General features: G+C 36.7%; 1 protein-coding gene across 1 annotated transcript in view; it reads left to right on the top strand.

The window, feature by feature from the left end:
• The first annotated feature begins 1,244 nt into the window (after positions 1-1,244).
• LOC102509421 (cytochrome c oxidase subunit 7B2, mitochondrial) overlaps positions 1,245-25,835 on the top strand; it is a 112,515-nt gene continuing 87,924 nt past the window's right edge. Inside the window, exon 1 of the mRNA XM_014558125.2 lies at positions 1,245-1,562. The gene's annotated coding sequence lies outside the window, so the exon portion shown is untranslated. The remainder of the gene's footprint in view (positions 1,563-25,835) is intronic.

The raw sequence follows: 25,835 nt of genomic DNA, 5'->3' as shown, positions 1-25,835 counted from the left end.
CTAAATCTGGCAAAACCTTCAAAAGAGTCATAAATAATGGAAAACTTATTTTATGATGTGGTGTCATACACATGTTTGCTGAAGATTGTTACCCTGAGTAGAGGCAAAAAGACAGTACATGAGACAATATTTATGTTGAAAATTTACATATTTTAAAATAAAAATAGAAATGAGATTGTCTGTTGAGCATAATTTCTGTGTTTATTTTCTTAATTTAAAATATTATCTACAGTTAACAGTGAAGGGAAGGTATCAAATTTTCCCATATATCAACCATAAAATACATATTTGAGAAGACTCTGGGCAATTAAAAAATTAAAAACAATAATACCATATTAAAAAATTCAGAAAAATATTGTGACCCATTATTACAGACAATTAAGGCCAAAACATTGTTTAAAATACATCAACATGTGCCAAGAATGATCATTCTATGTTATTTTTAATGTTCATTTATCATTATGAAGACATTTTAAAGTTTTTGCCTAAATATAGTTATTTTAATTTTATATAATTTTATTTTACAAAATGAATTTTGAATTACGCTTTTTATAAATCCACCAATATAAAATCTCAAAAACTTACAATTTTAATAAATTTTATGGCTCCCTTTCACTTTCAAGGATCCCAGTTTGGAAAACATTCTATGGTTACCATAATTAACAACCTGGCATGCTTAGGAGAAGTCAGATACACTACAAGACTTGTAGCTTCCTCTGTGGTTTCAGGCAATCTCAAAGCTCCCTTGTGACCAAGTGGGATTAAGACAGAGGACACTAATGAACTCATCTACAAAACAGAAACAGACTCACATAGTAAACAATCTCATAGTTACCAGGGGAAAGGGGGTGGGAAAGGATAAATCTGGGAGTTTGAGATATGCAAATGTTAACCACTGTATATAGGAACTATATTCAGTATCTTGTAATAACCTTTAATTAGAAATAATATGAAAATGAATACACACATATATATATATATATACACACACACACACACACACACACACACACACACATACATGACTGGGACATTATGCAGTACACCAGAAATTAACACATTGTAACTGACTATACTTCAGTAGGAAAGAAAAAAAGAGAGAGAAATAAAGAAAAAAAAAGAAGAAAAAAGGAAAAAAGAAAAAAGAGAAAAAAGGAAAAAAGAAAAAAAGAAAAAAGAAAAAAGATGTAACAGAGAGAACAAAACAGAGTTTGCCAAAAGTTTGCTGTGACAAGGAAGGTAAAGATCAGAGACTATGCATTATATTAACGGAACACTTACTCCCAAATCTGTTTCCTTCACTGTGGGGGAACACATAAGAACAACACGCCTACCGCTTCTCTGTCTTCTCACTTCTTCCCGTGGAGGCGGCAGTCCGTTATCTGATTGGCTAATTCAGAAAGAGGACGGCCCCCGTGCGTGACCCGCCCCTTCCTTTCCGCTTAGGGAGGAGCTATTCCCTAGGAAGTGCCCACTTGACTCCGCCTGCCGGGCTGTGAAGGTGACGGCGCCGAATTTGCCTCTGCGTCACCTTCCGTTGGAGGCGGTTTGTGCCGTGGTTGGTAAGTCTGTCTAGTTCTGGATCTCAGTGTCAGTAAACCTGCAGTTATAAGCCACAGCCTCCCGTATCTTCTCTAGCGGTTCAGAGGAAATTGTTTTTTGTTTTCCTGCTCCTTTTCTTGTTGTATTTCTCTCAGGGGAAAAGAGAGATGTTACTTATGGGACCCTCCTCACACCCAGACATCTAGCAAATAGAGAATAAAGGGAAAACGAAAAAGCGGAATTCCTTTCGTTTCGTTCCTGTCGTGGAGTGTTTGTGGAGTAAAGCTTCTGGCGTGGCTAAAGTGAAAGCTGTGAAGCTTTGACAGTATTGGTCTAGGCCTGACCACGTATTTTCAGCTGTAGTGGGTTGTTGCAGCTTATGGCAGTTTCGTCCATAGGAGAGTGGCTATTTTTGTATGAACAAACGCCCGTTTTTATAGACGCTAGTCTGTGTGCTTTGGGCTGTCAGCAAAGGCAGGCAAGCTTTGAGCAAGCAGACTCTGACCAGGACTGCTGAGTCTTCCTTATTAAATGTGTCGTAGCCAAATAGTTGCTGCTGCTGGACCTTAAACTCTGCATACGTGATTTTTTTTCTAAGTAGCCTTATCTGAGTCTCAAGGTTTTGATTCTAGAGACTCTTTTCATGTACCAGCCTTTTTTAGGTCTCAAAGTGTTTCCGCTGTCTCCAGCAGTACCTGCAGGACATATTTAGTGCCAGGTTTAGGTTGTTGGCAGAGAAAGTCTGCTGAAATTCTGATTATCTTTGAAATTGTTTTGATTCCCCTTCAGAGTCAAGAGAAAATGTTGGAGGGACAAATCTCAGAGTCATGTGACTTGTTTGTACCTTTAAAAGTTGCTCCTTCCTCTTGATCTCAGGTGGCTCTGAATTTGATAATTTCATATGTTCTGACGGTGACTGTTCACTGCCCAGATTCAAACTGTGACTCCATCCATGATCAAATGGATAATGGATATCAAATTTACCCTTACTATTAAGAGCATATACTTTCATCTTTAATTTAGAATGAGAAATAACTCAAAAAAATTATTGCAAAAACAGTTGGTAGGAAAGCAAGTCGGAAAGGCTTGTGTTTGGAATGCTCTGGTTCTAATAATTGATTTTGCTTAGGAGTTTAAGGTATTAGAGTAATTTAAAACTTGTGCTTCAGCTTAATATAGAACAATGGGAAAATAGAAACAAAGGAAAAAAATAGGCTGGAGGAAAATAAAACTTTTTTAGAAGAAAACTTGAGAAATTAGGGGATGAAATCACAAAGGTGACATGGAAAATAACCCTTTGAAGTTCAAGTAGACATAAGAGAGTAGTGGAGATTCAAGGGGATCTAAATGCTATACAACAGAGTATTGGAAAAGAGAGGTGTTTAGTTGTTATTAGATTGAAATAGGGTCCCAGGTCCCAAATTAATCAGAAAGAGGCAAGATCTCAAAGGGAATGACTACCTCAAAGAGAGTCAAGAAACAGGAAACTATTGAGAGGTCACAGATGAGGAATGATGTAAAATGAACTAGAACAGCATTTTAAAGATTGAGGAATACTAGGAAGATCTGTAGAATACACAAGTATCATTAGGTGATTTTTCAGGTAATATAGTCCTTGTAGGTTTGTAGAGAGGTATATAGTTTATGCTTAAGGAACGTGCCCAAACATTAGGACTCAAGACAAGTCTCAGCAAGATAAAGCATACTGAAAGGAGCAAGGTGAGATCATAAGTTCAGTTTAAGCTTGAAGGGACTTAATGCCTGTCTGACGGGAGAAATGTGGAATTATCCATCTCAGGGAAGTGGAGGAGGAGAGATTTGTTTAAATAGTAGATACTTTTAGTAAACTCAGAATTTAGTGATTTCATCATTGATGGTAGGAATGATTTCTGGAATTCAAGAAATAGAGGGAAAAATTAGGGGGGAAAAAAACCCCCAAAACCCCTGATGTCTAGAAAAGATGAAAAGGAAGGCAAGTATTTATTTCCAACAAGCAGGGATAATAACTCTGTTTTGGAGAAGAGACCAAATTAATAAGAAACTCAACTTCCTAAACAGATTGAATGCTTAAAAAATTAAAATTTTCTGAAAGATGTAGGAGAAGGGTAGAAGAAAATAAAAACTAGAGGCACATTTCATTGCTGCAGAAAAATATGTAGCAGGAGAAAATGCTACTCAAGGTCTGAACAGTTCAGTGATGAAAGACACTGTCTACAAGAGCTTATAGAAGCAGTATTAGTTCTCAGTGGGCTCCTAGGGGCTCAGGCTGCAGGAGCGTCAGTGGTAGCTTCAGTTCAGGAATCTGTTGAGAGTGATTTTTCCAGCCGAAACTAATGAAATAAGAAAAGCCCTCCTTGAGAGGCAGGTTTCACCAATTTAGCAATTCCATCACAAGAGGCAGTGCGAGGAGCCACTGTGGAATAGGATTGAAAATATCTGCTTCCTGGAGACAGGAGGCCTTGTTTCATAAGAGAGTCTCCACTTCCAGCTGTACCGGAGCGCCAGGAACTGGGAGTTAAAGGAGGGAATGGAAATGAAGAGATTTTTTAAATATGTTGCAGAGGAAAGAAATTGTACTTCAAACAAAATCTGGTGATCCTGAATGCAGACTTTTAAACTTTTCTGAATAGTGGAAATATCTCAAATGTCATTGTTTAAGAGAGGCAACAGTAAGCTAAGTGTGTTTTGCTCGCAGATACGATAAATTCAAAGTGTCAGAATTAATGTATTAATAAAAGTTTTCTGGAATCTGTGCTACTCACACAAACTGACAAGCATCCTGATGAAACTGAAACCAAGAAAATTTCCAGGCCCTCTTCTCCCTTTAGGTAACATTCAGTTCTGGTTTCTAAGAACACAATGTTATGGGAGATACCTATTCTAGAATCTGGGAATGTCTTGTATTTAAATATCATGGGTATAGGGCCAGTTTTAAGTTTACATATTAATTACTATTGTTTTTGAGCCATACACCCAAAACTCCAAAGCTAATATTTCAAGAACAAATGTGATATTAAAAAATATACATTGATAAATCTTATACCCCTAAGTTTTATTTATTTACTTATTTTACCTATTGTTTAACAAACACTTCTATATATGTCCAATACTATCCTATGTACTTTGCGAGCGTAAACTCAATTTATTTTGTGTATGAACTCTGTGAGGTAAGAATTCCTATAATTCCCAATTTGTAGATAGGATCAAAAAGTTTAATGAACTTTAAGTGGTAGAGATAGATCCAGGCAGTCTGGCTTGAGTTAGACAAGTGAGGTAAACTCTTCAGCAGGTTCTATGTTATGTATGCCTCCTGTGTCATTTAAAAAATTCAAATGCATGCAAATATGAATATATGTTCTTAATTTTTTCTTTTCACTACAAAAAAAATCAAACTTTGTGCACTATTCTGCACCTTGTTTTTTTCTCTTAGCACATACTCTGGAACTATTTCCATGTCAGCGTGTCAGGAGTTTCTCATTCCTTCTCATTGTATAAAGTATTAATACTGACATAGTATTAATTTTTTTATGTGAACATATCATAGCCTATTTAAATAGTCCCTTGTTAATGGACATCTGGGTGATTTACATTCTTTTATAATTAAAATAGTAGTGTGGTAATAAACTTCTGTGCTTGTCATTTTTGGCAGATGTATCTGTAGAAAAAATTCTGAGAAGTTGAATTGCTGGATCAAAAGATAAATGCGTATGTAGTATTGTTTATATATTGCCAAATTCCATAAGTCTTTTACCATTTTGCGTTCTGCTTGCAATGCACTTCATCATAGCCTCATCAGCAGAGTATTATGAAATGTTTAGATTTTTACTGGCTTGATAGGTAAAAAATATTATTATTATTTATTATTTAGTAATAAGATACAAATGAGTTGAATATCTTTCCATTTGTTTAAGGGACGTTTGGATTTTTTTTTTGCTGTGAACTAACTGGCTCTCATTTGCTCATTTTCTAGGGCGCTTTTAGTGTTTTGTTTCTGTTAGGTATCTAGCTGCTTCTTTTATATGAGGGACATGGGCCTTTTGTTTGTAATGAGAGTTTCAAGTTTTTCTTCCCATACCAGTCATTTGTCTTTTAGCCCTGCCTATTTTTTTAATGTAGTAAAATATATCAGTATTTTCTTTTATGAGTTTTGAGTCATATTTAAATTTTCTCCAAGTTTATAAAGGAATTTTTTCCTTTTAGTACTTTCATGGTTGCATTTGTTTTTCCTTTATACATTTAAATCTTTGATTCCTTTTTAGTTTATCAGTGGTCATGGAGTATGATATAGATTCAACTTTATCCTTTTCCAGATGAGTATTCTTTGGACTCTTTAGTCCAAATGTAGTTAGTAAAAACCTGACTTTGACGTGATACAGTTTATGAATTCTTGAAGGAACTATACCCATTTCAGGCATTGAGAATGCCTCTGACTGAGGAAGTAGAAGACATTTGTCAACATCTGGATACCCAAAGTCATAGGTAGGATAGGTAACTCACTGGTGGGAGCGGGAATGTCTTTATAGGCTACGGATTCCTTTCTCTGGGGGGAAGCCACTCCCCTGGCTGAGCTGAAGCTTAATGATTAAGCCCAGTGGTTTAGGAGAGCAGAATGCTGGAGAATATTGGTGTACGAGAGGGATTGTAGAATGCTTCCTCCTCACTTCTGATATTTCTTTATGTGTAAAATCCATTGTTATAACATGTCTGGCCACTCAACCTAACTTCTACCTAAGTAGTTCAGGGAGTTACTGATTTTTGAATTGAGAAGAAGAAACGAGGAGCCCCTATTTCTCCCCCTTGGGGTTGAACTGTCCTCAGGAAGCTGCTCTGTTCTCCCATTTTACAAGAGGGGAAGAAGGACTGTCCCCTTACCATCTTGCTAAGGTTAAAAGGGAAACTGCGTAATTTCAGATTCAGTACTAGAAAATACGTTAATAGATAAACCACACTTTCCACTGTCTGCTTTAATCAGACACATAGGTAATGTTTGGATCTCCTAATAGGGCAACTAATATGTATCTCATAATTCTTCAATAATTGGGTAGGAGTGCCAGTTATTGACCTTCTTCACTTCCAACTCCATCAAGGTGAGTTGGAGAGGACAATAGGGTGATTGAACTGAATCTAGAATTCAGATGCTAGACTATATGTCATAACTGAGGTGGGAATCAAATCAGTGAGGACATCACCATTCAGTACATTCAATACATGTTCCAATAGCAATCTATTTTTAATGGCTGTGTGGAAGGAATATACAAGTTATAGCTCCACAAGGTATCTTCAGAAAAATGAGCAAAGATCACATGCATACCACCCCTGATGCCTTAATGTACATAGACTTTTTCTCAAACCAGAGGCAGAAATTACAGGAAAGTCTAAATTTAAAAACCAAGATTGAAATTTTGTGTAAGGCAAAGTTATTAGAAGCAGAAATAGTGAGATGTAGAAATAAAGTTAATTATATATTGTACACCTGAGTTTTTAGAACTGCCAAGACTGTAAAGTTCACATCATGTTAGGGTTTGGGTTTTTAATACTCATCTTTATTAATTTTAGTCTGAATGAGCACTTGGATGTTTTGGATCAATGATAGGTTTTTATTTATAGTAAAAGCACCATCCTTATTCCAGCCCCTGGCCTTACATTTGTGGTGACACAGCGAGAGCCTGTACTCTCTACTCAAGTAGCCAAACTGTCTGACCATTGGCAAAGAACGTGAAAAAAACTTTTTTTTCTCTACTTACCAAGAAGTAAGGAAGTAGCTGTCTTGCTTCTCTCCTGAAAGAGTCTCCTTGGAAACATGATGCCCTGTTTCATAACCAGAATACTTTGGGATGTAAATAAAATCTCCCCAGAAGTCAAACAGCCTTGTGTATCTCAGACTGAGAGATACCTCTAAGTCCTGGGTCTCATTCCTCCTTGAAATGTAAGTACCTAGGAATAGTCCCCTCGGTACTTTCACCCAGTGCTTAGGTACCTATCTTAGGATGTAACTTTTTGGCTTTGGAGGAGATAAGTTTCATTATCCTTTTGTATCAGAGCAATTTAGTACCATCATTAGGGAAACAAATGGCTACAGATTTAATCCTATGATAGATGAAAATGTTTCTAAGATAAATGAAAGAAAAGATTCTGTAACTTCTTAGTGAATAAATTTCCATGTTGCAGGAAGCTTGGACTTTTTATAGGAACAATGAAAAATCTGGGAATGTTTTATTTCTCCACACATTCATTACATAATTTTTCTGTCATTTCTGCTGTGTAAAGATGTTCATAGTCTACTCGATGCATAACAAATCCTTCACAAATGATAGCTATTATAATAATTATTATGCTTATTATTTTAAGATCTTAAAGATGCCTATATCCATGTTGCAGAAGGAACTATTAAAATGGAAATTACTTTTAAATTAATTTATTTCACTTATAAAATGAATATGTGGTTGAAATTTAGATTGGATGGTGTCTGTCATGAGCCTGGAAGTCTGCAGAGAGGAATCTACATTTCCCTCATGGAAGGCCACTGTTTGGTTCACAAATCACTTTCTCTCCCTCCTTGGTGAAAAAGTACCCCCACCCACCACAAACGCATACGCACCTGTTCAGATGTTACACACACACACACACACACACACCTTTGCTAGTTTCCTGGGAGTGCACTTAGGTTTCTGTTCTCTCCACAGCTTTATCACAGTGAATTTTATGCATTCTAAGTCACCAAGACTTTGTTTCCCTACTAGTAGCTAAATCCAATAGTTGGGAGATTATCTCTTATTCACTTGCCTTTCTTAATTCATCTTTTAGATTCTGGTTATAAGGATTCAAATTCATCTTATCCTTGTCTAATACCATGACAATTTTTCAAATAGATAAGGTATCATAATACCTAGCAAGAAAGACAAAGCTGCTTCAGGTGAAGTGGAATATAGGATATTGTACAGTGATATAGTTGAAAAAGGAGAAGGATTAATACAGGTTGGAGGATTGACACTATTTAGTCAAGAGTTGGTACATGATTTAGACCTTGCTTTTTTATAAGAAGTAAAGAAAGAAGACAGCATACCAGGTATGGAAATGAATATAAACTAAGACCATTTCTTGAGGACATAATTTTTTTCTCCAAGTATAGAGAAATAAAGCAATAAATGAAAAATGGTGAGCAACCCTTTTGTGTGTGTGTTTTTACAGTATTTTTTACAGTACACTGTGATTCACTGATTACATCTATGATTAAAGAATGGAAGGAGATATGTTGTTAACAATGAACCTATCAGGTTAGACTGGAGAGTTTAAGATAGATGCTATGAGTAATGTAGGCTCAAGAGAGATTTTAAACCAGAAAGTGAAAGAATGAAAACCAGTACTTTAGGAAAGCTGGTCTTTGGTAAATTGAATGGAGAGAGACTTGAGTTGGGAAGACCAATTAGGGAAATACTGGAATAATCTAAACAATAAATCATGATAACATTTAATTTAATTTTGGCTTTTTGAACACAGAATTCAAAAGAAGAATCAGCAGTTCTTCTAGACAATTTATGAATGGGAGGAAAGAGGTAAATCAGAGGTAACTTCAAGATTTGGGGGGAAAAAGTATATAAATTTAGACAGAAAAGTGGCAAATTTGTCTTTCTGCATATTTGAATGTTGGCCAGTGGCTATATACAGGAGAAAAATCCTTATATAGATATTGCACATATGTTACTGAAATTCTAGGCAAGAGATAAAGGTTTAGATTTCACCAACCTAAAGGTAATAGCAGTTGTGAGAGTGAGTAAGCCTTCTGAGTTGTAAGGCTAAAGAGTATATCTTAGAATAATAGCTCATAGATGGTTAGGAGGAAAAACAGAGAGGTGAAGGTCAAAGAATATGGCCAGTATAGTTAGAGAAGTTTAAAAAATTGTGATGTCAAGTTAATGTGTTGTTGTGTGCTGTTCTTTGCCTGTCTGTAACTAGTATTTTGGCTGGATGGGCCTTTGTGGTTATTATTGTGATTGCAAGATATCTTCAGCAATAACTCAGGAAACTGAAAAAACAGGTTTATTACTTTCAGGTCTTGGAAATTACATGCACACCTGGGTTACACAGTGAGGGTATGGTATGAGAGAGGGAAAGAACATGGGTTTGGGATTCTGCTGTTACTGGGGTGGAGGGTGGGTGCCTAGGGTTTTGTAGGCTCACTCTTTAGCGCTGAATTTTAATATAAGAGCAGGAGTTTAAAGTACAGGAAGAGAGAAAAAAAAAAAAAAAGAGGCCCAAATGGTCAATTATCCAAATCAATGGAGATCTTCAAAACAAAGGCGCCTGCAGTGAGGCCTGGCTCTTTATCTGGTAATGTGGCTGGCGGTGTGGGTGTAAAGTGGAAGGCAATATCCGTCTACGAAGAGGATGCCTTTTTGAAGTAGAAGCAAGGGCAGCCAAGCCTAAGGCAGGCACCTGTGTTACAAAAAAGAGAAAACTGTCAGGCTTATACTCCACGTGATGAGCTATATCAAATTTTGATGTGAAGTGAAAGAAAATGAGGTCTGAGAAATCCTAATTAATCTTCTGGTTTAAAGTCTTACCCAAGATGAGGTGAGTATGAAATGAGGAGGCCTGAACTCTTACACCTATGCAAACTTGCACCACCTCCATTATTGCAAAATGATTTGTCAGAGAACTTGTGAATGAGCTATTGAGTTTGAGCAGTGGAGAGGGAAGAAGGGGAGCAGTGTGGGTGGTAAGAGGAGGGCAGTGTTGAGTTGGCAGCCATAGAGGTTATCCCGAAGGGTGCTTGAGTAAACAGAAAACTGTAGGAGAGGAAAAATAATTTCCATCTACACCTCTACGTTCTTGGCTGAGACACCCTCCATGAAAAAAGAGAGATTAACAGGAGAAAAACAAATTTAATTTAATTTTGTACATATACGCCCCAAAGATATGAAACCCAAAGAATTGACCAAAGCAGGCAGCTTTTCTACCTGTTAGACACAGAAAATGGACTGAAATAAAAACGCACAACATAAAAGTTGTGAGTTACTTTTTATTCAGGTTCGTTCCTGAGGACTACAGCTTGGGAGACAGCCTCTCAGATAGCTCTGAAGAGGTAAGGGAGGGGCCAAGATATATATGAACTTTTTTTTTTTTTTTGAGAAAAACATGTATTCAAGCATTAAAAGATAAGTGCTAGTCACAAGGAACAGACATCTCAAGTTGATGATTTTAGTGCTTTTCTATGTATGGGTAAATGCAAGAATATCGAGTCATTGAAATTTTTCCTTAGATGTGTATCTTAACTCTGTAGGGACTGGCATATCCAAAGCACAGAATGTGTCCTGCTTTTCTCCATCCTGAATTTCCCTCAGGGTGAGCTGTCAGTGGGCACTGCAGTGGCTAATGGCTTAATCCTGTGGAACTGGAATGGCAGGCAACACCTTTTCTTTACAATGCCCCCTGTTGGTCATAAATTTGACCAAGGTTTGGGGAGCATTTCATGATTATAATTTGTCTCAGGGCCCTAGTAACACTCCTAAGTTAGGGGAAGATCTTGTGATAGGTTATTCATGTGCTGTATCCCGATTAGACCCTGTTAATAACCAAAAGTTCTCTAGGACACCTGTCTTACTAGTCCATTATGATCCAGGAGATGTTTTCCCTTGTTGCTTCTTCCCATATCTAGAGTTGCACTACTACAATTAATTTTATATAGAGCCGTATATGCGATCAGTTGCCTCAAGATGTTTAGCCAGCATTAATTTTGTGGGAGGTCTGGTTACACATCAGGTAATCCAAGAGACAGCAATCTTATAAAACAGACAAGATATAAGTGATATAGCTAGTAACACTGATAAGGTCATAGTACAGCAGAGAGAGAGACAAAGCATAAACAGTTTAAAAACAATAAAGAGAATAAATTAAAACAATGATTAGTATAACTGGTTGCAATCTGAATTTCGGTAAGTCATCAAGGCTAGAGGGGAGCCAGCTGGAGAAGCCAAATTCTGGAGGGCTCAGGTAGAGAGAAAAAGATAAATGTTTCATCTTCATTTATAAAGGTATACATTATCGACTTGCTGTAGGTCATAGTGTAAGAGGAACAATTTTCTGGAAAACAGAGATTAAGGGCCAGTAATATTTCAGATTAAAAAGTTGTAAAATTATAAATCATATTTATAAATTCATTCAGTCCATATAATTAATTTTTATTGGTCTAGTTGAAGCCATCAGGTTTTCCATTAGAGTTGTAGAATTTCTTACCCAGTTCAGTGATGATCTAAAAATCATCACAAACCTGTATTTGTTAAAAAATCCTTTTTATGAATCTTTTTATGAAGATCTTCATTTTTGTAAAAGCATCAGAGTAAAACAATAACTATCTGTAAATGATGAAAGACTTCAAATAGCATGGTTAAAGATCTGCAATTACAATGCAATTGACAAACATTTCTGTGGCATACAGCATTTTTAAGATAATAACTATAGTTATGACTGATAATATATCAGGACATATCAGATTTTTAGGAATTCCATATAATTTCTAGGATATCTATATATTTTTACCTATATATCTTTACCCATACAGTATAACCTAAGAAGATTTATTACCATTTATTTGACAATGTTTCCCATGTAATTTAACATATCAAATAAACCTACTTAGTTTAATGTCTCTCTTTGGGATGTATCAGGGGCCCTCTGAAGCATTCTAAAGTTAGCTAGAGGTCAAAAGATCTTCATTTAGGATTTGATTTGAGGAATTTTGTCAAAGATATGAAAAGGTTTTAAAATACTTGGTCAATTGGGATCATAGGTCAATGTGAAAAAAATGCTTATTTGCTCAACCAAAGTGACAATAAAAGATTTTAAAGATAAATACAGAAAGTTACAACAGCTTACTTGAGGTTAAAAACAAACTTTACAATCTGTTACCAAAAGCAAATCAATATTCCCAGAAAATTGCTCTCTTAACACAAATTCTAGTTTTGCACCAGATCACTTTTAATATTAAAATTTATTTACTGAATTAAATTCTGTTCTAATCTTAGTCAGTCCTGACCATGCACAAAACTCTTCTCAGAGTCCCTTTCCCACAAACTTTCTATAATTTTTTTTTTAACTTTGGATTTTGTCCTATGCTTTCCTTTCTTTTCCTCTCTCCAGGACAAAATTATTTTCTTTTCCCTTAAAAAATGTGTTTCCATTCCTTATATCTTTCGTCCTTTCATATACATATGTTTCATTAGTAATGCTGGTAGTTTTAACTACATATATTAATTGGAATTCTTAGCTTTTAAAAACCTTAGTTTCTAGTGAAAATGAAGAAGTAAACATTTATGAACTGTTTTTTACGTTAGCATTCTGTACATTGATAAACTTATAAATACTGTTTATAATTTCTAAAATGTGCTTTTTTAATGAAAAATTTTCAGTGTGGCACCAAACATTCTTATTAATAGTCCTGAATATCATTTGTTTCTCTCTAAAAGGAAGCCTGTGTTTAGTAGTTAATGTATCAGTATCTTATTTTATTTTAGAATGATCTAAATATTTAATAAATTCCCATCATTTAACTTAAATTAGCAGAACTCCAAAGTTTCAAGTTACCAAAACTCTGGAGAAATTATCATGCTATAAGACATAATTATTCTTAACAAGTTAATCTAAAAGCTTCTACCCCATTTATATCTTATTTTGTTATGGAAACGACAGGCCAGCCAAGAAACAAGCACCACTCGGAGGGTAGGAGTACTCAGATGTATTACGCCGGCGGGCTCAGAGGGGCTTCTGCTCCGAAGCTCTGAGCACCTCCAAGACGTGCGCATGAGGTTTTATGGGGTAAAGTACAAGCTTGGGGTATTTGGCCAATAGGCATGGAACAGCTTTAGCAGCATCATTATTACAAAAGTGGAGGCAGGGAGGCAGCAAAGCAACATTCCAAAGCCAGATATATATCTTTGAAAATCCAGCTGGCTAGCAAAAAAACATGAACAGCAAACCAACACTAATTAACTTAGATTTACAAGTTAGTCCAGCAGAACTCAGATCAGTATTCCCATACTTAGATTTGTGAGTTATCTTGTTAGCCCAGCCCAACCTCTCCTTTACATTCCTAGACTTGTGAGTTATCTTGTTAGACCAGCCTGGCTTTTCCTTCACAATTTATTCACTTGTTCCCAACAATTATGTTTAGATTACACATGAAGATTTTGTGATACCTTAGACCAAGTCAGCTGTCATTCCAAGCTATTTTTTTGCTGATAAATTTTGTAACAGAGATAACATAACCTTATTTGATTTTAGTGAACCCAGATACAATAAAAGTAAGACATGTTTTTATTAATTAAACCAACAAACTTAAACTTTCACACCAAATATTAATTTAATATTGAATATTTCCCAGATCATGTGAACTTGAAATTCATTTGGGTTAGTTTCTATTACATTTAGAAGTATTTAATTTATAAGTGCTTTTAAGTTAATTCAGTAGAGCTCTATTATAAATTAATTTTCATAATACTATCCAGAAGTAAAAAGATTCTTTATAATGTACACATAGACATATAAATGGACCTGACTAGAGATTTCATAGCTTCGTTTTAAAACTTAGTCATGAATCAGGTATTACAATTACAGTATAAACTTACTAGTTTATAAATATAAATAACAATTGGAATAAGTTATGTTTGTTTGCTCAGATGACTAAGGCTTTTTCCCATTTGTGGAAAAGACTTTTAGGATTTGTATTTGTCGCTGATAAATTCTTGAGTAAGCTGTGTATTAGATTTGGGCAAGGGAGACTTTCCAGTAATTTGTACTTGTAAAAAAAATCTCTTTCGCTCTTTTTTCCCTTTGGTTTCAGGTTCTACCTGATTGAGTTAAGTAGGCTCAATCTCAGGTCTTTGGGTCTTGGATTTACATTTCTTATTTGTAGAGATTTGCAAGACAAAGACAGTTGCTTTTAATTCCCCAAAGAACTGATTTGCCATCTAAATGATATAAAAAAAATTGATTTACCCAACTACATTTTCTTTAATTGGCTTCTTTATATCAGTGAGAATATTTGCAATTAAACTGAAAATCAAGATTTCTATGTTTTAGAACTTTAGAGTCCAGTTTATCATGTCTTCAAAAGTTTGCACATGGCATTCAACAGAGGTCCTCTTTATGAGCATACAAGTTAAACCCAGAACAATTCACCCCTGAGCCAAAAAAACAAAAAACAAAAAAACTTCCATTATTACCTTTATAAGTCCCTGAATATTAGCCCCCAGGTTTTACTTCATATTGTGTGGGCTCAAGTAATCCTACTGGTTTCCTTTAGTATGTTTAATTAATTTTGCCTGAGGGGCAGATTTATATGCCCTGTCTTATAATTCCAGGCATGGGAGCATTCCCCAGTGAGACTTAGTCTGTCCCACGATATAATTAGGCCAAAGAGATTTAACCATCTTATATAAAACCCATTAAAATACACCAAGTTTTATAAACTTCTATCTCAATTCTGTCAACTCTTACAGCTTAATTGTAGCCTCCAATTGGACCCGGTCGGTAAGTCTTGTTCTTTCAAGGAGTCTCAGAAACTTTCCTTTTTATCCCTGGGTCATTTTACCTATTTTTGTATATAAGACATTGGGGTCCTAAATGAGGGGTCAAGCCAGGAATCCAGGCCTGTTGTCAATCTTTAACTTGATTAATTGGCCTAACTGTTGCACCAAGCAATTGCTGGTCAGATATCTTAGTGTAACTTTTTCTTCTAGCCTTTTACATTTTTTCTAAACTGAGGTAAATAGAGTGGATTTGTTTGGGACCCTTCAGTATTGGGAAGCAAAAGGCAGTCTCTTTGGCCATTCAGCCTTAGGTAGTGTTGCAGCACAACATTTGTTTTAATCCCATCAGTGTCCATTTTATTTATCTCATTTTTTAATAACCATCAAAAGATTTTCATTCTGTTGGGATGAGTCCTTTTAACATTTCCAACTTTTGGGGAAGAAATTACTTGACTTTCCCCTCAGTTTGCTCTTACTCCTTTTTTAATTATCCTAATCAACATTAATTAATAATGTTTTTATTAATATCTGTAACACCTAGTGAAGGGAAGCTGAGACCAAAAATGAGGCTTCCCAAACCGTTTTTTTGTTTGTTTCATTTGTTTTAAAATAAGGGAGTTTTTAAGGTTAGCCATTACATTTATTTGTATACACCTTTTTCTCATAGGTACCAATAAAACAGCTGTTTATAATGAGATCTCTAGAAATTTACCAGTTTAGTAGTTCTAATTCAAAGGATCCATCCTCTGGCCATTGAGGATTAGTATCTTTTTTAAGGAAATTTTTTTTTTAATTGAAGTACAGTCAGTTACAATGTGTCAGTTTCTGGTGTATGATTAGTATCTTAATTGTGACTCAAACCAATGAGGCACAGGAAGCATCCCTACAAGAGAGTGCAGAGGATGCAGCCTTCACGAGATATGGAAAGTTTACTCCCCAAATAGTCTAAGAAAGTAAGGAACTTCATTGTACAGATGGACACAGTGAAGGTTGAAATGAGGTCCTGTATAGGCTGGGACCCCTTATGACAAATTGCCCTGAGAGCTGGCACACCCAAAGGGACTGCTCAAAATCCCAGTCTATTCAACTGGCTGCCAAATGTTCACCTTATGTGTACCTTCTAGATGGGAGAGACCAAGCTCTCAAAACACAAAACAAACAGCCTAAGAAAATCAGGTAGAACATTTACATCTCAAAGGCACAGGGAGAGAAACCCCAGCCCTCCTAGAAAGGTTTTTGTTCCTTTAAGCTCAGAATTCTGAAAAGATATTTTATCAAGCCAACTTTCTCTAACCGTGTACAGAAAAACCAGTTAGGGAATGTGAAAAGAGTCCTATCTTGGCCACATTTAAGGCGGGATTTCCTTATTTCTCAATTAAGTAAGTATTTGCAAATATGTTTTGTACATATCATACATGAATCTGGCAAGGGTGTTAGTTGGAAGCTGGCTTTTTGCTGCTCCTCATTTAAGAAAGATGTTAGGCCAGCTTCCTACCTAATTACCCAGTCCTGCCACATAGTGTCTTTCAACTGAGTAAATCCCAGTATCTTTCAACTGTGGCATTTTTCCCCAGTTTCTTTCAACTGGAGGGCACTCCTCAGTATCTTTATTTTTATTTTTATTATTTTTTAACATTTTTTATTGAGTTATAGTCATTTTACAATGTTGTGTCAAATTCCAGTGTAGAGCACAATTTTTCAGTTATACACGAACATACATACATTCATTGTCACATTCTTTTCTCTGTGAACTACCATAAGATCTTGTGTATATTTCCCTGTGCTGTACAGTATAATCTTATTTATCTGTTCTACATTTTGAAATCCCAATCAATGTCCCTTCCTACCTCTCGCCCCCTTGGCAACCACAAGTTTTTATTCTATGTCTATGAGTCCGTTTCTGTTTAGTATATATGTTTTTTTTTTTTTTTTTAGATTCCACGTATGAGCGATCTCATATGGTATTTTTCTTTCTCATTCTGGCTTACTTCACTTAGAATGACATTCTCCAGGAATATCCATGTTGCTGCAAATGGCATTGTTTTTGGTTTTTATGGCTGAATAGTATTCCATTGTATAAATATACAACATCTTCTTTATCCAGTCATCTGTTGATGGACATTTAGGCTGTTTCCATGTCTTGGCTATTGTAAATAGTGCTGCTATGAACATTGACTCCTCAGTATCTTTAAATTGGGTAAATCTTCTGTGTCTCTCAACTGAAGAGTCAGGTATCTTTTTATTCATAACCAGGTAAAACTTGGGATCATCAGCCTATGGTAGAAGATCTAACACAGGAGATATTTGCCCAATCATCTGGACTCACTGAGGAGGTAGACTTGCACAAGTGACCCTTGCTGGTACCAAGGCTCTGGATCCTCAAAGAAGTCAGGCAAAGGAGAGAAGTCTGCTCTAGTTCCCTTCATAATCGCCCAAACTGTTGACTGAAATAAAAACACACAATATAAAAGTTATGAGTTAAATTTTATTCAAAGACTTTGTTAAGGACTATAGCCCAGAAGATAGCTTCTTAGATAGCTTTGAGGGGCTGCTCCTAAGAGGTAAGGGAGGAGCCAGGATACATATGAACTTTTTTTTTCTGGGAAAAACCTGTAGTCAAGCATAAAAAGATTATTGCTAATCACAAAGAACAGACATCCTGAATTAATGATTTTAGTGCTTTCCTATACGTGGAAAGATGGAAGAGTATGGGGTCATTGAAATTTTTCCTTGAATGTGTATCTTAACTATCTAGAAACCAGCATATCCAAAGCACAGAATGCTTCCTGTTATTCTCCACCCTGAACTTCCCTCAGGGTGCACTGTTGGTGGCAACTGCAGTGTCTAATGGCTTGATCCTTGTAGAAGTGGAATGGCGGGCAACATTTTTTTTTCTTCTTTACAAAACAAATTTGTGAAGAATTGACAAGACAAAAGAAGTCTGAGCCTGGGGTAGGAAATTAGTGAGGTAGAAACAAGTTTTGTTTATATAGCCTCCTTGGCTTTGAATTCCCTATCTCTGGTGATTAGGGCGTCTCTCTATCTCCTAGTTCAGGGAGCATACCTTTCTTATGGGAGATTTATTTCCTGCTTTCAGGGGGGACAGAGAGTCAGAATGTCTTTCTTGCACTTGCTGTTTTTTAAGTAACTTTAATAAATTCAAAATAATCAATATGCCAAAGTGGCATATTTTGGGGTAGACTGACCTGAACCTCATCATTTGAGAGGGGATGATAACGGGCTGTTTTCTAAATTAGTGTCTTCTAGGGGGCAAATAACTACTTTGTTTCTTAGCAGAAGTCCAAGTGGTATTTTTCTGCTCAGCATTTTCCTGATATAGAGAGAAAGAATCCCAACCAAGGTGGTGTTAAATTAATCTTTTTTACATGGATAAAAATGAGAAGAAATCTGAGGAGATATTACCTCCTCTTCAGTCTAAAGACCTGAGACGAATGGTGGTAGGGGGAGGCAGGGAGAAGGGAGTTGGAAACTTAATTTTACGAAAAAGCTAGCAGTTCATGTCAGGGCGCACAGCTTGAATGACCTGTATTTCCAGACAGTTGCCCCTGTCTTGACCCTGTTTGTTTCTGGTTCTGTTGTCTGCGCCCCTGAGGTGAGGCTAAGGACAAAGGACAATTGGGAAGCCAGCCATGGCCCACAAAATAAGCCCTCAATTGTCATTTTAATGGGTCTACCATTTCACCTTAATTTAATTTCCCTACCTCCAAGAATATATCTTGTTTTGTAGGTTCACAAGCTGACACATCATCCAGAGAGACTATTTATTTTCCCTATCTTCTTCACACAAATGCTGAGATTATTCTTGCAGCAGTAATCAAGATCTTCTGTCTTTGGGTTGCAAAGAAAATGCATTCAACTGTACTTGAAAGAGAAAATTGAAATTCGGCAACAGATAATAAAGCACATTCTCCTTCTTTTTCAATTCTGTCCGCTCATGTCAGCTGAACTGCATTAATAAAAGCAAAAGGCGCCTGTTGCTTGCTATTGGCAAAAAATACAATATTCAGTTGCCCAAAACTATGTATTAGGTATGTTGCGGATTACTCCCATTATAGAACCTTGTGCTTTTAGTTTTTTTTTTTTTTTTTTTTGTCAGTGCTAGCATGATACAAAATGAACCAGGAAAACAGTCCCTCAAGGGAGGTTTTCCCACTATCTGTAATAGCAGAGCTGCTGTGAATCTCAGAAGAATGATCAAATCTCAAGTATGATTGCCTTGCCTATCTGCCTACTGTAACTTTTTTATATTACTAGTGTAATTATTTTAGGAAACAATCCTGTAGATTTATTAGCCTGCTTAACACTAGCTTTAATTATTTATTGCATTTATTGGGTATGCAAGTCATGAAATTGCCACTGGGTACGTTTACCAATAGCCCAACCACCACAGTGATAAAAGACATCCAAAAATAAAAGTAGGTTGGTACCTCTGAGATAGAGATTTCCATAAACAAAAGGTGTACTGCAGATTTTTCTTTTTCCCCTTAAGACAATCTCATGAGCATGTCGATTGTGAAACCATAGTCAAGTTTACAGAAATGCATGAGTAAGGACAAAATAAAAGTTCATACTCATACACATTCAATAAATAATTCTTATTAGCCAGCCCTATAACAGGAGGCCAATGGCACAAGTCTAGGCAAAATTTTGAAATAGGAGTAGTTTAACTTGAGCTGCCTCTAGACTCCTCTTTATGTTCCTAGTATTATCTCCTTCTCTAGAAGCCTCATTGATTTTCTTTCCCCTCCAAAATTATTTGTTCTCAAGAGGAGATGAAATTCATTCACACTGATGTTTGAATGATGTAGGTGGTTCTTTGAGACCAAGCAGCCCTAGCTTTAAATGCACTTTGCATTGTTTTCCAGCTATGTGATTTTAACGAATACTTTTACCTCAAGGAGATAAGGTTTTGGTGCAGATTGGAGCTTATGCAATTTGGGGAGCTCTTTTTTTGAAAAATACAAAACTCTATACATTTATGTAGGAAAGTGAATATTTATAATTACACATTAAAAATGGCAAATACAAAAAAATTCAGAAAAATAAATTTAACTAGGCATTCACCAACCATATTCATCCATAAAAATTTTTCCACAACAACAATAAGAAAACCGTACCAAAATAACTTGTGGTCTGGGAATACAATGACCTATTCTGGTTCTTTGATTTCTCTCCTTCTAAGGAGTCATTTTTTTTTTCTAATAATGATAATTGATATGGGGAAGAAGGGCAAAGTTTGGGATGAGTCAGGCACTATTGAGTAAATCACCTCTTCAAGTGCACTAAGCTCTGCCTTCCATATAAATGGATGGCAAGTCCCCAAAGTAATTCCTATGCAAGGAATGCCTGTCCTTGTGGGCCTTAGTTCCTGTATCACGGCCAAGCCAATAAACACCTCTTGTAAGATTCATCCTAAGTTCCATCAAGGATAATAGAAATGATGATACATGACAGTGATTTAAAAGATTCCCACTTATACTGTTTACCTATATTAACTCATGTGACATTCCTGATAGACTTACCCCACTAATATTACGAAAAATACTGGTGAAGTTCAATAGCATGTGTGATACTGCTTTTCTTTTCTTTAGGCTATATTGTAATCTATAACAGCAATATCAGTAGTCCCTGTAGTTAATATCAAAGTCAGAGAGACTCACAGGCTACTGGAGTTAGCAAGAGGGAGTCCTTGACCCTGCTGGGAGGAAAGGTGTTCTTTCCTTTGACACTGATGCATTAAGTAGGCTGTTCTTTGGAACCTTTGGGTTATACTCGATTATAGTCCTTAGTATTTGCCTCTCCTGAAGGATGCCCAGCAATAGCTAAAAATAAATTTAACTGAATAGGGTGAAAGAGTAAGGAAATAAACGAATACATAAGAGGTCTGTTGGCACAGAGCTGGAACAAAAGAAACCTACTTGCGTCTGAGATTCGTTTTCTCTTCACTGCATCAGAATAACATGCCTGCAATTTAATTTGATTTTACAATGCTCACAATCAAGCTTGGCTTTCAGGATGTGTTATTCTGAAAAATCTGTGGTCTCTTCAGCTTGTGCTGAATCCAGTGTCCTTCCCTAGTAATTCAGGCTGGAGGAGAAGAGGAAGAAGCAAGAGTGTGCTCAGGGCTAAACAAACTAGTCAGTAATGGGAAAGCACAGTATTCACTAGTCTACTAGATTTCAAAGGTATGGGGAGAACAAATTTGATATAAGCTAATGTCTTTTCTTCAGGGCTCTGAGATCAGAGATAAGGAAAGTTTACATAGTTGTGCCATTCAAAGTGCATTCTCCTAGGTGGGAGGGTATAGCTTAATGGTAGTGCGTGTGCTTAGCATGTACAAGATCCTGGATCGATCCCTAGTACTTCCATTAAAATAAATAAATAATCATAATAACCTCCCCCACAAAAAAAATTAACAAAAAAAGCAAAGTACATCCCCCTAGACACTTTGTTCAGTTGGCTCTGGGGGCATCTTTCTCCTGATTTCCTCCTTGTCTCATTGCTGCTCCCTTTCAACCCTCTCTGTTGGCTCCTCTTCCTCTTCTAACTTTAAATATTGAGATGTTCCAGGACTCTGTCCCTGGACCTCTTCTCTTCTTTAGAAACATTCCCTCTCTAGGTGATCTTTTAATTACCACCCTGACACTGAAGGCTCCTCAGGTTCTATCTCTGGCCTAAATCCTTCCCCTGAACTTCAGACCCATATCCAACTGTCTGCTTAAACCTAACATATCCAAACTTGAATCCTTGATTTTTTTTTCCTACCGAGTCCATCTCTCCCATGGTGTTTCCCTTCAAGTAAATGATAACATCTAGTTGCTCAGGTCAAACATTTTGTTATCACCCTTGACATCACTCTTCATTTCATATCCCACAGCAGCAAAACTGTTGGTTCTACCCCTTTGAAATTTATTTTAAATTTGACCACCTCTCCATCTCTATCATTACCTCCTTCATTCAGGCCACCATCATCTGTAGCCTGGACGCATACTTTACCCTTCCACCCCTTGTGTCTCCTTTTGTCTCCACTTAGCTGTACTTCATGCATAGACAGAATGATCCATTTAAAATGTAAATACGCTATTACCCTCTGCGTAACACCCTCACATGCATTCCTATCACACTCTATTAAATAAAAAATCCTTATTCTGGCCCAAAGGCCTTACATTATCTGCCTCCAGACTTACTAGTTTCTATCCTTACGTGCTGTTCTCCATCTGCTCCGTTACTCCGTGCTGGAAGGACTTTACCTCAGAGTCTTTGTGCTTGCTGTTCCCTCTTTCCAGAATGATCTTCATCCAATGTCCATGTGGTTTGCTCTTTTATTCATTTGAGTCTTTTTCAGCTTGTCAGAGAAAATTTCACAGCCTGTCCTGCTCAAAGCATTTCCCTGCTTTATTTTTTCTTTACATCTTTCTTTATTGCCTACATCTCCCAGTAGAATGTAAGATCTACATGGAAGGAGACGTGGTCTGATTTGTCTTCTTTGACAAGCCCAGAGTCAATGCCCTGGCATAGTGTAGACATTGAGTAAATATTTAGGCAGTGAATGAATGTGGCATCATTAATGTTGTAGGGGCACCATTTGCTTTAGAGCAGCATCCTTTCTGCTGGGACAGCTAAAGGGAGGATATCAATAGTCAAATCCATTATAGTTCCCAGGCAGCTGCCAGACCTGGCTTTAGTAGCTAATCTGTTCTGGAACAGAAGCCAAATGCTTGTGATTATGGAAACACAGCATTTACTAAGGAAGGCCTAGACTTAGGCTACATTTCTGCTCAGACACAGCCAAGTAACGTAAAGCGTCAGGACTCATTCCAGATTCTACTTAGTAGGGGCTTAAGTCTGCTGTCCCACCACCTTCAGCTGGATCTAAATTTCTGGAGCAGGGCTCAGCTGGCCGTGCTGGTTAGAGGTGTCAGAGCTTAGGTGAATTTCATAGCATTCAAGCTGCTGGCACTTACTCCTTTGTATAAATCATTTTTTCCCTTAACATAGACTAGAATAATGAGGAAACATTGGAAAAAGAATTGTAGAAAAAAGCAGAAAAGTAATTATTCAAAATTCCGCTCCTCAGAAACAACCGTTGCTAATTTTGATGCATTTTTTTATTAGTTTTATTTTAATACATGTGTGTGCATGTGCAGATTTACACAGTTGGGGTAAGCCAATACTTTTGAGCACTATTTTTTCTTCATAGCCCTTTGTTCCTGTCCTAATAATCTTAATAAAAATGTGAGTTTGACTTTCTGTCCTCATTGTGAACTATTCCTCAGAAGGCATTCCTTTCACATGAAGTTAGACTTCACTCTCCATGTTGCCATCATCCTGTGCTGAATGTACGTTAGACATTTTGTCCTATCTGTCTAGTCTCTCTGCCTCAGAGGTAATGCCCATGGTAGGCTGCTAAGACACATCACAGTAATACTGTAAAACAGAATTCAGTCAGTGAAAACAAGAGAGTGAAGTATGTGAGAGGGTCCCTGACCTGAAGGAGTCAAGTAGTGAGTACTGTGGTGGCAGGCCTGGTGGATCCAGGGAAGAGTTGAATACTAAGACCATTTGTGACAGAACAAAATCCAGGGAGCAGGTGGCGGCAGGTCTAATAGGACCAGACGTCTAGATCCAAGGCCAGACCTAACAAAGAAGAGAGTCTGAGCCAGAGAGAATGCAGATAATAGCATAGTGGATGATGAAAGTGTGGAGACTTAACAGGGTGGCTTAACTAGTTCTACCAAATAGCTCTTTCTCCTTGGGTTTGTTTAATTAATTAATACATGATCATTATAGGAACACTAGAAAGTGCAGAGCAGTAGCTGTCTGCTTGACTTAAATATCTTTTGGTGCTTGCTTTGTGGTGGTAGTGGTAGCTAGGATGGAGATTAAGAGAAGGGATAGAATTGGGAATTGGAGGAAGTATAGTCAAGAGGCGAATAGGAAGACTCATCATTGCTAGTATAATCATTCAAGAAAAGGTGTAGTAATCTGTCATCTTTAGAAATTTGGTAACCTGTCCATCACTGTTATTTGACTTGTTATGTATTACTTTTGTGGCTTGAATCAAATCTATAATTTTTAAAAACACTTAAATTCATAAATTGGCATTAACAAACTGGAAATAGACCAGGTTTTAATTGCTGCTCATTTCCTATAATCCTTAAAGAATTCATTGAAGTCTTGGTGAAACGCAATGTCTAATACCTGAAGGCACCCCTCTGTGATACCAAAGTCTTTGCCTCAAAGGAAAGCGATGAGTCATTGTGACCCCTTCTAAGGGACACCACTTTGCTGCTCCCATTGTGCTCCAAATACACAGTACCCAGCATGTGAGTTACTGCTTATCAGGGAAGTTCTGATCGTCACTGTGAAATGCTGTTCTCCACACGACTCAAAAGTCATTAAAAGTGGTGTCAGTACAGCAAGCAGGCCTTCCGTTTTGGAACATCGATGCCTTTAGCAGGGGTTGGCAGCCTACTGGTTCTGGCCTGATTAATAGTTCCAGGTAGGAGTGAGGCATGTCCAGGAGGTGGCAAAGGAATCCCTGGACCAGGCCAAGTCCTGCTTTTGTTTTAATTCTCCAAGTAGCCTTGAGGGTGCAGAGGCTAAATCTGCTCGTATGAGGAGATTAGGGAAGAGTTAGGTAGTAAGACTGCTCGCCTGCTTGATATGAATTGTCAAACAAGACTTGATTGTCTTATATCTGTCTGAGATACTTAACCTTGTAAAGTAGGTCTGCATACATGATCTTAGATGAAACCTCTGAACCCTAGGTAGTAGGCAGTATATAGATGAAGGACGTAAGGCAGCCTCTTCTCACAGATGTCAAACTGGCTGAGGCCAGAATGAAATGTTGTTTCTTAAATTCTTTCTTTGCTTTTCTTTTTCTTTCTTTTTTTTTTTTTTCTTTTTTGTTTTTGCTAATACCCTTGGGCTAGGAGGACATATTATCTTTCTTTGGAAATTCCCATGAAAATCTACCCAGTGCTTCTCAGCAAAACATGAATAAAATGAAACAAAGATTCTAGAAAGAAGAGGTGAGATTCACTCCTTCCCTCCCTCTGTCTCTCCCATCCTCCCTCCTTCCCTTTCGGTTTGATTTGTATTAAATCGTCCTAAACTGAGGTACACTTAATGACTCATGCCTCTTGTTAGAGTTGTAATGCTAATTGTTTTTTTTAAAAAGCCAATTACATTTTCATGTTGCTGAGAAGATTTCTGCCTAGAGTATAAAACACCTGCTTGTAATTTTTTTTCCACACCAATTAACAGGTCTGTCCAGTAGGTGGACTCCTTCATGTACACAGAGGGGTTTTCTTTTTCTTTTAATCAGGTGTTCCTTAAATCTGTGAAAAGCCATTTCCTCATATTGAACTTTTGGTTTCACCAATTTATTTTCTGAAAGGCTGAAAATAGATTCTGGTATGCTGCCTATTCCTGTTTGAGAAATAATTTCATCTTTAGTTATTTTTTCTTTCCTTTTATTTCATTTTTGTTTTAGTTTATATCTTGACTTTTTAATTTGTAAATCTGGGCTCCTTTGCAATAACTAAATTTACTATCTGCATTGGATTCTTTTAAAATAAATTGCATTTCTGTGCTTATATTTATCACAATATACAAATTAGTGAATAATTATGATTAATATATACTGATACCAAGGACTAATAATTATGTTTGTGTGAGAATAAATCTGTTTATAGTCTTCATAGTTGTTTTCTTCACATTGTTCTGGAGTAAATGTCTTTTTGT

This window comes from Camelus ferus, chromosome 2, assembly GCF_009834535.1.
Source record: "Camelus ferus isolate YT-003-E chromosome 2, BCGSAC_Cfer_1.0, whole genome shotgun sequence".
NCBI lineage: Eukaryota > Metazoa > Chordata > Mammalia > Artiodactyla > Camelidae > Camelus > Camelus ferus.
This window is presented reverse-complemented; position numbering and strand designations above follow the sequence as displayed.